At 40.0% G+C, this 11,711-nt stretch overlaps 3 long non-coding RNA genes across 4 annotated transcripts; 2 read left to right on the top strand and 1 right to left on the bottom strand.

The window, feature by feature from the left end:
• The first annotated feature begins 1,406 nt into the window (after window positions 1–1,406).
• On the top strand, window positions 1,407–2,831 carry LOC125491195. 2 transcript variants are annotated; one of them, XR_007268180.1, is made up of 4 exons: window positions 1,427–1,807; window positions 1,884–1,949; window positions 2,069–2,133; window positions 2,379–2,831. It is a non-coding gene; the product is annotated as an uncharacterized LOC125491195 (long non-coding RNA). The 2 variants fall into 2 exon arrangements; XR_007268179.1 differs by lacking the exon at window positions 2,379–2,831 and having other exon boundaries at window positions 1,407–1,807; window positions 1,884–2,204.
• Window positions 2,832–3,490: 659 nt separating this feature from the next.
• Window positions 3,491–4,100, bottom strand: LOC125491197. Its single transcript, XR_007268182.1, has 2 exons — window positions 3,966–4,100; window positions 3,491–3,800 (listed from the first exon to the last, which is right to left on the bottom strand). It is a non-coding gene; the product is annotated as an uncharacterized LOC125491197 (long non-coding RNA).
• A 618-nt stretch (window positions 4,101–4,718) lies between these two features.
• LOC125491196 lies at window positions 4,719–7,374 on the top strand. Its single transcript, XR_007268181.1, has 2 exons — window positions 4,719–6,977; window positions 7,054–7,374. It is a non-coding gene; the product is annotated as an uncharacterized LOC125491196 (long non-coding RNA).
• Window positions 7,375–11,711: the final 4,337 nt, after the last annotated feature.

The following is an 11,711-nucleotide window of genomic DNA, read 5'->3' as shown; positions in this document are numbered from 1 at the left end:
CTTCTAAAGTATAGTTCTCCACTTTAGCGTTCAAATTTCTTAACATTTCTCTTATACCGGAACCAGAAGACAGGTAATGCACAATGTTATAATCTTTTTTGAATTTCTCCTCAATTAATGGTAATAGATTGTTTCGTCTATCTGTGCTAAGAAAACATACTTTGTGTTTGGTAGTATTCTCTGTTTTTTGTTGCGCTTGAGTCTGGTCAATACAGTCAATAGTATAGTTTGGTTGTTAATTGGTTTACATATGTTGGATAGTCGTGAATTATTCTGCAAAGTCTTGATTTGTTCTTTAAGTTTGGAAATTTCATCTTGGGCTTGTATTAGTTTTTGTTCTAATTGTGTAATATTTTGTTGAAGGCTTAGTATTAATTTGTTATGTTCTGGGTTCGTATTGTATGCGGTACGTAGTCTGGGTGGCGTGAAGACGTTGTTCGAGTCTGTAAGCGACGTGGAATATCTCTTTTTCAATTTACTTTCACTCAGTGGGGTTTGACATAATGATTTTAATATGCCATTTTCTTTAGTTAATTTTGTAATACATCTTTGAAGATCACTATTTTCCATTAAAGTATTGTCCAGTTCATTTTGCGAACTGGCTAGTTGTATTTGAAGCAATTCAATGGTATCTTTCAGTTCCTGAACCATGATAGTGTCAATTGAAGTGTGGTCCATACTTCTTGAAAACAATTGTTCAGATGTATTAGGAGAGTCTGACGGGGTAAGTATGTTTGAGTCACAAATGTCAGATGATTGCCTCATTGGCGTAGATTGCAATGATGAAGTGGGTGTTACGTTTTTGGTTGATTTAAGTGGAGATTGTTTCTTTCTCAGTGTCACGTTTGTATTAGGTGTTTGTTTTTTATTAGATTTAGAATCGCATGTCTTACACTTCCATTGTCTTCTGTCTTCTGAATTCTTCAACCGATACAATTTGTCCGAATAACCGGCGCACTCGAATTCAAAGTAGTTTTTGCATAAAGAGCATTGTATGGTACTTTTCGGGTCAACTTGCTTTTTACATGTGTAGCATTTGACTGGTGGCGCCATCTTGTTATCTCTGTTAGCTTTATAGATTGGTTAGCGGTTGCCGGTCGTTAATATTTTTGGTATCTCTATCAGTATTAATATATTTCTTGAGTATTGTCAATAGACGGCAGTTATGCCGTTGATAAATGAGAATTTAATTTGTAATAGTGCTTCTTTTTTGTATTTTCTGGGATTTGAACCAGCGGTCTTCTTGTCGCATGAACCGATTAGAATAATAAAAGCTAAAAATATTCTGCAGTTCTTGGGAATCGATCTTGCGCCCTTCGGTTCACGAGTAACTCACTAAACGGTTAGACTAATTCAGTTAGTTAGAAGTGATGCGAAATTGTCATTCTTAATGACGATTTGTGAGATGACTCATAGTGTAACACCATTATTTTTGTAACTTAACATTTCGTTATTGTTTACATTCTGTTTGTTTACTTTGTTAGTCTTGTCAAGTATCAGCTGTCAAATTCGACACACAGGATAGATTTTCAGTTGTTGTCTGTGGCCCTTTGAGAAAACTCGTGCTAGATCGTCATCGGACAGTGGTCAGTGGCGACATGACGCTCAGAACAATGATCGTGCTGACTGGCCACAGAGTAGTTTTGTGACGATGAGCTGACATCCCCGGTGACGGCTTTTTCGGAACTGGCAAGGAGGCAAACCATTCTCTGTCAGAACGTCTCGAGTAAATGTGTGGTTAGATTTTTCTTCCCGCCCGCGTGGCGCAGGCCGTATTGGTACCAAGTTCCTTGCTTCATATTTCCTGGTGAGTATTTCGATCGTGGGTTCAGGTTATCTGATTGGTCTACGAGATAGATTCTGACTAAGTTGTTTCTTTGCAGTTACCAGATACGTGCCACAGACACCCACGCAGCATCACACCATGTGTACCTAACCTGAATTGCCGAGTGAGTAAACTAGCATTTCGTTGTTATTCGATTTCCGATGACTTTGGATTTCGAAAGCCATCTGCCTTGTCTTTATTTCTACACGTAGCAACGTCTAACCCCGCGTATTTCTTTTACAGCAATTTCAATCCTGCCCGGTGAAGCGTGCGATTGCCAGACGCGTGTCACCTGACCCAACCCCAAGGTAAGCGCCATGACCTTCCACGTGTCGATTAGGTTATTTTGCAAGTGTCACGTTTAAACAGCAAAGCTACCGCCTTTGAGACGAGATCTAACCTTCCCATAATCGTTTGATTAGTGATTGACCGTAGGTTTTAGGTTAGAAATACCCAGGGGCCATTCAAGACACGTCACTTGAGACATGTTAGCTAGGCCTTCGCTGTCCTTACCGACCCATCCTTGACCCAAGGCTGTTTCTCGCGATTCCAGAAGGTGTCGTTGGTGACCAGAGCCGTCAGCGAGCCACGAGCCGTCCGGAGCTCCTGTCCTGGCCCCGTCCGGCAGTCCAGGTTGGCCGTTGTATGTTCGTTGAGCGGATACTGAGGAATTTCCTTAGGATTTCTATTAATCTTCAGCGGCATCAGCCTTCTAACGCCGCTGCTGAATGTAGGATTGCAAAGGCAGAACCCGGGTGGACTCTAGCGGGTTAAAACCTTTATTTTATTAATTTTTTTTTCCTTGTTAGGGAGCCCCGTTAGGACGGGCAGTAGTATCTAAATTGCACTTTGAACCTTTTGTAGGCGCTAGGCTGTCAACGTCCTTCGGTTACGGGGCCTTAACGTTAAACTGCTATCCCATTGAAGTAATATAGAAGTTTCTCTGGGGTTAATACCATCTTTCTATCCCTGTGGCGTGAAACACAGGGGTAGAACCTTTGGTTTCCCCACTATATAGTGATTTCCTTGCAATACCTTGTATACTTCAACCCTACAATTCTAAGAACTTAATCAGTGGTCTCATTTAAGTAGCATCTAAGTTTTCTTGTGGCTAACCCCATCTTTCTACCCAGTGGCGTGAAACACTGGTGGAAATATTGGGTTATCCACCCCTAATATATATAACTCTTAGAATTTCATCAAGAGACACATTTTAGGCCTATTTTAATTAGAAAATATGGTGTGAGGCGGGATGTTGATAAATAAATATTAATAATTGTACAACATTCTGATATTTTTATTTTCCACCTCATTGTCATTTTACCACCCACTACACAGTGGAAAATAGGCTTACATTTGGCGCCCGAGCAGAGTTTAATCCGTTAGCTTATAGTCTAATCTATCGCTTAGACAGGCCTGAGTCCACCCGGGGGGGGGTAATTAGAAATTAATTAGTCTTATAATTTCTTGTGTGTGTTTTGCGTGTGTCATCGTGACGTGCTGACAGAGAATCACTGCAGAAGGTTTCCTTTTTTTTTAATTTATTAACTTAATAAGGCTGTATTTTTTTTGTGTGGATATTGTGTTAAAAATTTTAACCTCTTATTTCAGACATTTTATCTTATTGACTGAACATGCCTTATTTTTTTTGTTGAGATTGCGTTAAATTTGTATAACCTCTTATTCCAAACGTTATTCAAAGGAAAACCTTCTGCTGGAATTTTATTTAGTTAATTATTGAACAATTAAATATTGAACAGTTGGTGATTGTTTTTAAACAATTTTGCTGAGACATTGTTATTGTCTGTTTAACTTAAACACTCAACTTTTAATAATTACAGTTTTGTTTTATCAATTTTTTATAAAAATAACCAAATTTTTTTTACAAGGTCAACCTTTTATGAGTTAATATATTGTTTTACACATCATTTAACTGTCAGTTATAACTTAACTTTACTTAAGTTTAATATTGTACCTGGACTTACTGAAACATACTTTAAGGAGGAAGCATTTATTTTGAAGATATTGTTGTTTATTGTTCTGCTTTTACATTGAACGTTGCGTGTTTTACATAACCATTTAACTGTCAGTTATAACTTAACTTTACTTAAGTTTACTTACGTTAAGTTTACTTACTTACTTAGACTTACTGAAACACACTTTAATGGGAAAGCATTTATTTTTATATTGGTGTTTATTGTTCGACCTTTACATTGAACGTTGATACGGCCTGGGGTCACAAATTGATTTGAACGTGTGCTACCTTAGGGATTAGATCCATATTTTTGTAACATCATGGGGGAACGTCCGATATGTTTCAACCTTTTATTAAAAGATGAATTGACATACGAGGCCACAGTCCGAGGTGTCAAACCTGAGGCCACTGCGGACCAATTAAGATTACAATTAACAGAATTAGCTACGCGGGTGCCTTCGGACGAGGTTATTTACTTTGAGGGAGATGTTACCTCAGAGTTAGAAAAAGTTAAAAACAAAATTAAAGACTTGCAGAGCTCACTTTCAAAACCAAATTTGCAGTTAAAACACATCAAGCGTTGCGAATCATTGGCTAACCATTTATATCACCGCTTAGGTCGTATAAATGCCGTCAGTAAGGAGGAGACTTGTATGCTCGGGGACTTGCTCTTACAACTCGAATCTAGGGACAGCGAACTGAGGTACATTTCTAAAGCTTATCAGGAGCAGGAAAAGAAACAGGATATCCCTGTCGTAGGGTGTATAGAGCCATGTCCTAAGGTGGACCACACACAGATCCAAAAACTGAACCTTGTCTTTAACGGCAGTGATAGTGTGCAAGCATTCGTGCAGCGACTGGAGGAGCTTTGCAATTCTCGAGGTATCTCTGAGGAGACGTTATTTAATTCCGTCGCAGAATTTTTTAGCGGTGACGCCCTGTTTTGGTTTCGGGGTGTCAAGGAGGAGGTCTCGAGTTGGAAAGAGGTTAAGGCTCGTTTGTATGAAGAGTTCCTGCCATTCGATTATAATCGGCGTTTATTACAGGAGGTGCGGTCGCGGACACAAGGTGCTGATGAATCCATCATAAAGTACTTAAGCACAATGCGGAATTATTTTTCTAGGCTCAGCGTGCCGTTACCGGAGTCAGAGCAGCTGGAGATAGTACAAGGTAACCTTAGACCGTTTTACACGAGTCAGCTTGCTCTCACAAACGTCGGGAACTGGAACGAGCTGAAGGAACGCTGTAGGCAGCTGGAGTACGCCAAATACCGAGCAGACTCTTTTGCGGAGCCGCCCCGAGTTTCTGCGAATTCGGTAGCGCCGGACTTAGCCTATCAGGCTAGGAACCGACTTTCGGTTAACGCCGTAGACACCGAGGTGGACTTATTTTGCGTTCGTTGCAGGGTTCTTGGACATGGCCTTTGGCAATGTAGTGCACCACCCACCCAATTGTGTTACTCTTGTGGATTAAAGGGTGCCACCTTGAGCACGTGTCCACGGTGTGGTCCGTCAGTCGCTGAGCCTCCGAAACTACAACAGAAACCAGATTCTGCTGGACCAACCGTTGCTGGGGTAAGCGTGAACAACGAGCAGCCTGGAACCAAATCCTCCGGCAGTAGTAGTCGTCGTCGTCGCCGCCGCCGTCGCCGCCGCTGTGAAGAGGCAGGTGATGGAGACGCGGACAGTGGCTTGCGACCTTATTTAGATGTTGCGATTTACCACCATCGTTGCAGAGGGTTGTTGGATTCGGGTTCTACAGTTTCGGTCATTGGCGGAAAGGCGGCCCAATCCCTCTCCAGTTGTGGTACGTTGTATCCAGCTGAGGAGAAATCCATTATCACGGCTAATGGATCACATTCTCCGGTTTCTGGTTTTAAGATTTTACCGGTGACTGTAGAGGATGTTACGGCTTTCGTTAAATTTTATGTCGTTCCTGATATTTCTTCAGAATTGCTGTTAGGTATAGATTTCTGGCGTGCTTTTAATATCGCACCTGATGTTCTGAACCTACTCAATAAAAGAGGAGTCTCTATAAGCAGGGAACCGTATGCAAGTGAGGTTAGACATTTGAACTCATGCAACGAGTTGAGTGCTTCGAAGTGTGTACCGGCTGATAACGCTACTGCCAGTTTGGTAGTTCGTGGTCGTCGCTCACAGGATTGCCAACTCAGTAGGGTTCGTCGAAGCATGGATTCAAAGTCGTACTTGACTGCTAGTTTGACTCCGAATTACGAGAGGTATACAGTAGTTCAACAAGTGTCTGGATTTGTCTACATTCTTGAAGATAGCAATGGGAACCAGACAGAGTGTCACGCCAGGGATATTCTCTGTAGAATTGATGTTCCGTAGGCCACCTTTGTGTGTGTTGACTTACTCTATTGAGTAAGCCAGCAATGCCAAGGGCTCATTTACTATGCGTCGTTGTGTTGCAAAGTCAGTGAATAGTTTCGTAGGCCACCTTTGTGTGTGTTGGCTTACTCTATTGAGTAGGCCAACAATGCCAAGGACCCATTCACTTTGCGTCGTGGAGTTTTTTTTGTGGGATTTTCCATATAATTTATTTCAGGGTTTATCTCATTGCTTAGGGACTCTACTGAGTCGGTGAGTGATCTTAACCTTATTGATATTCACTGGGTTTTCCAGCTATTATCTTTGATTTAGGTTTCTCTTAAATGAGTGACCCACATATTCCGATTGTTTTAGGTGTTTAGGATTTAAAGATGGAGGGCCATCTTTGAATTTTTCTCGTACCCTCGAAAAATTCTGGTGGGGACGGGGGGGTACTGTAACACCATTATTTTTGTAACTTAACATTTCGTTATTGTTTACATTCTGTTTGTTTACTTTGTTAGTCTTGTCAAGTATCAGCTGTCAAATTCGACACACAGGATAGATTTTCAGTTGTTGTCTGTGGCCCTTTGAGAAAACTCGTGCTAGATCGTCATCGGACAGTGGTCAGTGGCGACATGACGCTCAGAACAATGATCGTGCTGACTGGCCACAGAGTAGTTTTGTGACGATGAGCTGACATCCCCGGTGACGGCTTTTTCGGAACTGGCAAGGAGGCAAACCATTCTCTGTCAGAACGTCTCGAGTAAATGTGTGGTTAGATTTTTCTTCCCGCCCGCGTGGCGCAGGCCGTATTGGTACCAAGTTCCTTGCTTCATATTTCCTGGTGAGTATTTCGATCGTGGGTTCAGGTTATCTGATTGGTCTACGAGATAGATTCTGACTAAGTTGTTTCTTTGCAGTTACCAGATACGTGCCACAGACACCCACGCAGCATCACACCATGTATACCTAACCTGAATTGCCGAGTGAGTAAACTAGCATTTCGTTGTTATTCGATTTCCGATGACTTTGGATTTCGAAAGCCATCTGCCTTGTCTTTATTTCTACACGTAGCAACGTCTAACCCCGCGTATTTCTTTTACAGCAATTTCAATCCTGCCCGGTGAAGCGTGCGATTGCCAGACGCGTGTCACCTGACCCAACCCCAAGGTAAGCGCCATGACCTTCCACGTGTCGATTAGGTTATTTTGCAAGTGTCACGTTTAAACAGCAAAGCTACCGCCTTTGAGACGAGATCTAACCTTCCCATAATCGTTTGATTAGTGATTGACCGTAGGTTTTAGGTTAGAAATACCCAGGGGCCATTCAAGACACGTCACTTGAGACATGTTAGCTAGGCCTTCGCTGTCCTTACCGACCCATCCTTGACCCAAGGCTGTTTCTCGCGATTCCAGAAGGTGTCGTTGGTGACCAGAGCCGTCAGCGAGCCACGAGCCGTCCGGAGCTCCTGTCCTGGCCCCGTCCGGCAGTCCAGGTTGGCCGTTGTATGTTCGTTGAGCGGATACTGAGGAATTTCCTTAGGATTTCTATTAATCTTCAGCGGCATCAGCCTTCTAACGCCGCTGCTGAATGTAGGATTGCAAAGGCAGAACCCGGGTGGACTCTAGCGGGTTAAAACCTTTATTTTATTAATTTTTTTTTTCCTTGTTAGGGAGCCCCGTTAGGACGGGCAGTAGTATCTAAATTGCACTTTGAACCTTTTGTAGGCGCTAGGCTGTCAACGTCCTTCGGTTACGGGGCCTTAACGTTAAACTGCTATCCCATTGAAGTAATATAGAAGTTTCTCTGGGGTTAATACCATCTTTCTATCCCTGTGGCGTGAAACACAGGGGTAGAACCTTTGGTTTCCCCACTATAATGTAATTTCCTTGCAATACCTTGTATACTTCAACCCTACAATTCTAAGAACTTAATCAGTGGTCTCATTTAAGTAGCATCTAAGTTTTCTTGTGGCTAACCCCATCTTTCTACCCAGTGGCGTGAAACACTGGTGGAAATATTGGGTTATCCACCCCTAATATATATAACTCTTAGAATTTCATCAAGAGACACATTTTAGGCCTATTTTAATTAGAAAATATGGTGTGAGGCGGGATGTTGATAAATAAATATTAATAATTGTACAACATTCTGATATTTTTATTTTCCACCTCATTGTCATTTTACCACCCACTACACAGTGGAAAATAGGCTTACAATAGCGGAGCCGTTAGTGGACTTTGACCGTTATCAAATTTATAGTCTCACAAGAATGCACTTATATTTCACTGTTGGAGATTCATTAACCACTGATACGCAATTACACACTAACTTGTTTGTATTATAATTGCTTAGTTATTATTATTATAGTTTATTTGTCCAGTTACTCACAGTTCAGTGTTCACTCATATTTTATTTCTTGTTTATGATGATTACATTATCTTTGTTATCCTGTTTGCAATCACTTTAATAACACTTGTACATATGTTCCGCACTATACACATTTACTTGGTGCTATTTTTTACTGTAAATATCCACTTATTATATTTTAATTTAATTTTAATTACGGAGCCGATGTAAACATTGGCACAGTACATACTTCAAAAGAAGCTCCAAAGCATTGGTAACTTTAGCAAGTATGCAAAAGCAATTGGGGCTTCCGGAGATAAAACTGAAACAAGACTGCATCACGCGGTGGAATTCAACATGTGACGTATTATTCCGGATTTTAAAAGTTAGGGCAGCTGTTATTGCTTTTTTGGCCATTGAAAATCCAGAGTTAAATTATCTGTCGACGTCAGATTGGGAAATGCTCAAAAAAGCTGCAAATGTCTTAGAGATATTTAAGGTGATTACGGAGGAAATGTCTGCCGAAAAAAACATCACATTGTCCAAATTAATGTTAATGGTAAATGTCATAAATAAACACTTAATAAGAGAAGAGAACACAAATAATTATTCAAAATTTCCGAAATGATACAGAAGCTAAAAAATTCAATGTTAAATAGATTTTCAGAAATAGATAACAATGAGCTTATCACGCAGGCTACTATCTTAGACCCTCGCTTCAAAAAGTACGGGTTTTCTGATGCAACCAAATACGAAAGATGTGTCAATGCTTTAAAAAGGAAAATTTTGTATGCTCCTTCTATGCGCACCGACCTCCAAGACCAGCCCCAGGCATCAGCATCAGCAGCACATCTAGCAGTTGACCTTACACCAGAGCCATCGATGCTATGGGGTGAGTTTGACAAACAGGTAGAACGCATCGTTTCCAATCCTGATCCGCACGCAGCAAGCATCATCGAAATAGACAAATACATTAGTGAACCATTAATAAAAAGGACAGAAAATCCGTTGTTGTGGTGGGACGAGCGCAGGCATATATATCCTAGATTGTACGAATTAATGATGCGCAGATTATGTGTCATGGCGACCAGTGTCCCATGCGAGCGCATTTTTTCTAAAGCCGGAATGACAATTAACACTAAGAGAAGTTGTCTTAAACCGAAAAAGGCAGAGGAGTGATTATTTCTAAACTTCAACATGTAAATATGATTTTAATAAAAACTTTATAACCGTGTTAACCCAATTATATTTTTATTTAATATCCTAATAATGAGGAATTTACTGACAGCTCATTGAAAAAGTACAAATTTATTATTATTATGTTGGAATGAATGAAAGTACCTACTACTATATCCATCATAACGCCGCCGTCTGTAATTATTTTTTTAATGGGCTTGTCTACGAAGAAAGTTTCTTGTTATTTTCTCTCTCGCACATCTCTAAAAATATTCATACTGATGATGTATGATTGCATGCATTTATAGAACTGATTCTCTCCATACTTGGATATTCGTATTTATTAAAATTGGATGTTTGCTCCATCATGTATTTTATTTAGTTGGACTAATAGTAGGCTCCATAGCCTAGGCTGTCATGTGTATAATAAAAAAAAATGGCAAAGTTCACTTCAATAGATCGCAAAATCAACCGTTAATTTTAAAAAAATATGTTGCTAAGTTCACTTCAATCGATTACCTCATCATTCGTTCGTTCTATGCAATCATTATTTCAATCAATACTAAGCATAGACAAACCCCAACATGATTGGAGAACCGGTACTTTAAAAACAAACGATTGCAATCATCATTACTTTCACATGTTCTGGGTCGAATGAACGAATCGTTCACTATTGACACAGTTCTAGTTTATATACGAATTCTAAACTATACGAGCGCACAGAATAATCGTCATTTTCAATGGATATTTTCGATGATATTGATGATTTGGCGGTCGATCGAAGAAGCGGCAGTTATGAACGAATATATTAATCCAGTTGAAAGGAAAGTCAGAGTCGTCAAAACGAGGCCTGATCATTACAGTATGTGGGAGCAAAAGAATTTCATCGTCGGTTCAGGCTCGATGAAAGAGTCTGTGCAGTATTTGCTTTCTGTTATAGAAGATAAAATCAAGCATAAAACACTAAGGTAAGTTTCAGAATAAATACATATTCATAGTTGAACTCGAGCCTCAGAGGGATAGGCAGAAACAATGGATCTCCACTTGCAACAACTCTTTTGGCAACATTTAATTACTGTGAGAAATGTACATAGTATAAGCAGTGTATCCCACCCATGTTAAAATTATTGATTGCACTGCGGTTTTATATACTGGCCGGACACGATTTCTAATGTGGACCTATGGAAAAAATGCAACCAAACCACATTGAGGAAAGAAATCGCAATGAGGCGCTGGAGATGGATCGGCCATACAATGAGAAGACACGACTGTAACCATGCTCAAGTTGCTTTCGAGTGGCAGCCTGGTGGAAGAAGGAGACCAGGTAGACCCGTACAGAGCTGGAGAAGGTCCGTGGAGGCGGAAATGAAGAGGGCAGGTCTATTGTGGGCCCAAGTGAAGGAGGCGGCTCAAGATAGGGAAGCGTGGCGAAGAATGTCTGTAGCCCTAAGCTCCACAGGGGAGTAACAGGACTATAAGTAAGTAAGTAAGTACTGCGGTTTTATGCCACTGGGAATTTCTACATCACTGTTGGCGATTTTGGTAGCATTCATAGCTCCACTATATGCGGCACTATAAAAAAAAAAGTAACTGAAGCTATAGCATCTTTAAGACCAATGTTTATTAAGTTACCAAGCGATGAAAAGGTCTCAGGAAGATATTAATCGATAATTTACTAACATAGACTAAGGACACATTGTTACTAACACATTTTTATGGATTTCACTATCTGAAATAAATGAATTATTATTATTATTAAGTATAAATTTTAAATACATAATTTTACTAAATTTATTGTTAAAGTTTTTCTAACTGTTTTTTTTCTCTAATATTTAATTTTTAATTCTACTTTATATAAATGTTCCTTGTGTTCCCTTTACATTATTTTTATTTTTAGTTCTTCCTCATGCATCTTCTTTTTGTGCTCCAACTCTTCCTCTAATATTTTACATCTTAATAAATCTATTTTATTAGTTTTGTAGTCTACTTCGTTTTTTTCATTTTCTTTTTAGGGTTCTGTAAGTTTCTGAAGTTGTTAAGTAAGTTAATTTTA

The sequence above is a fragment of the Plutella xylostella genome, chromosome Z (assembly GCF_932276165.1).
Source record: "Plutella xylostella chromosome Z, ilPluXylo3.1, whole genome shotgun sequence".
Lineage (NCBI taxonomy): Eukaryota > Metazoa > Arthropoda > Insecta > Lepidoptera > Plutellidae > Plutella > Plutella xylostella.
Note: the sequence above shows the minus strand (reverse complement) of the source record. Positions and strands in the feature narration are given on the sequence as shown.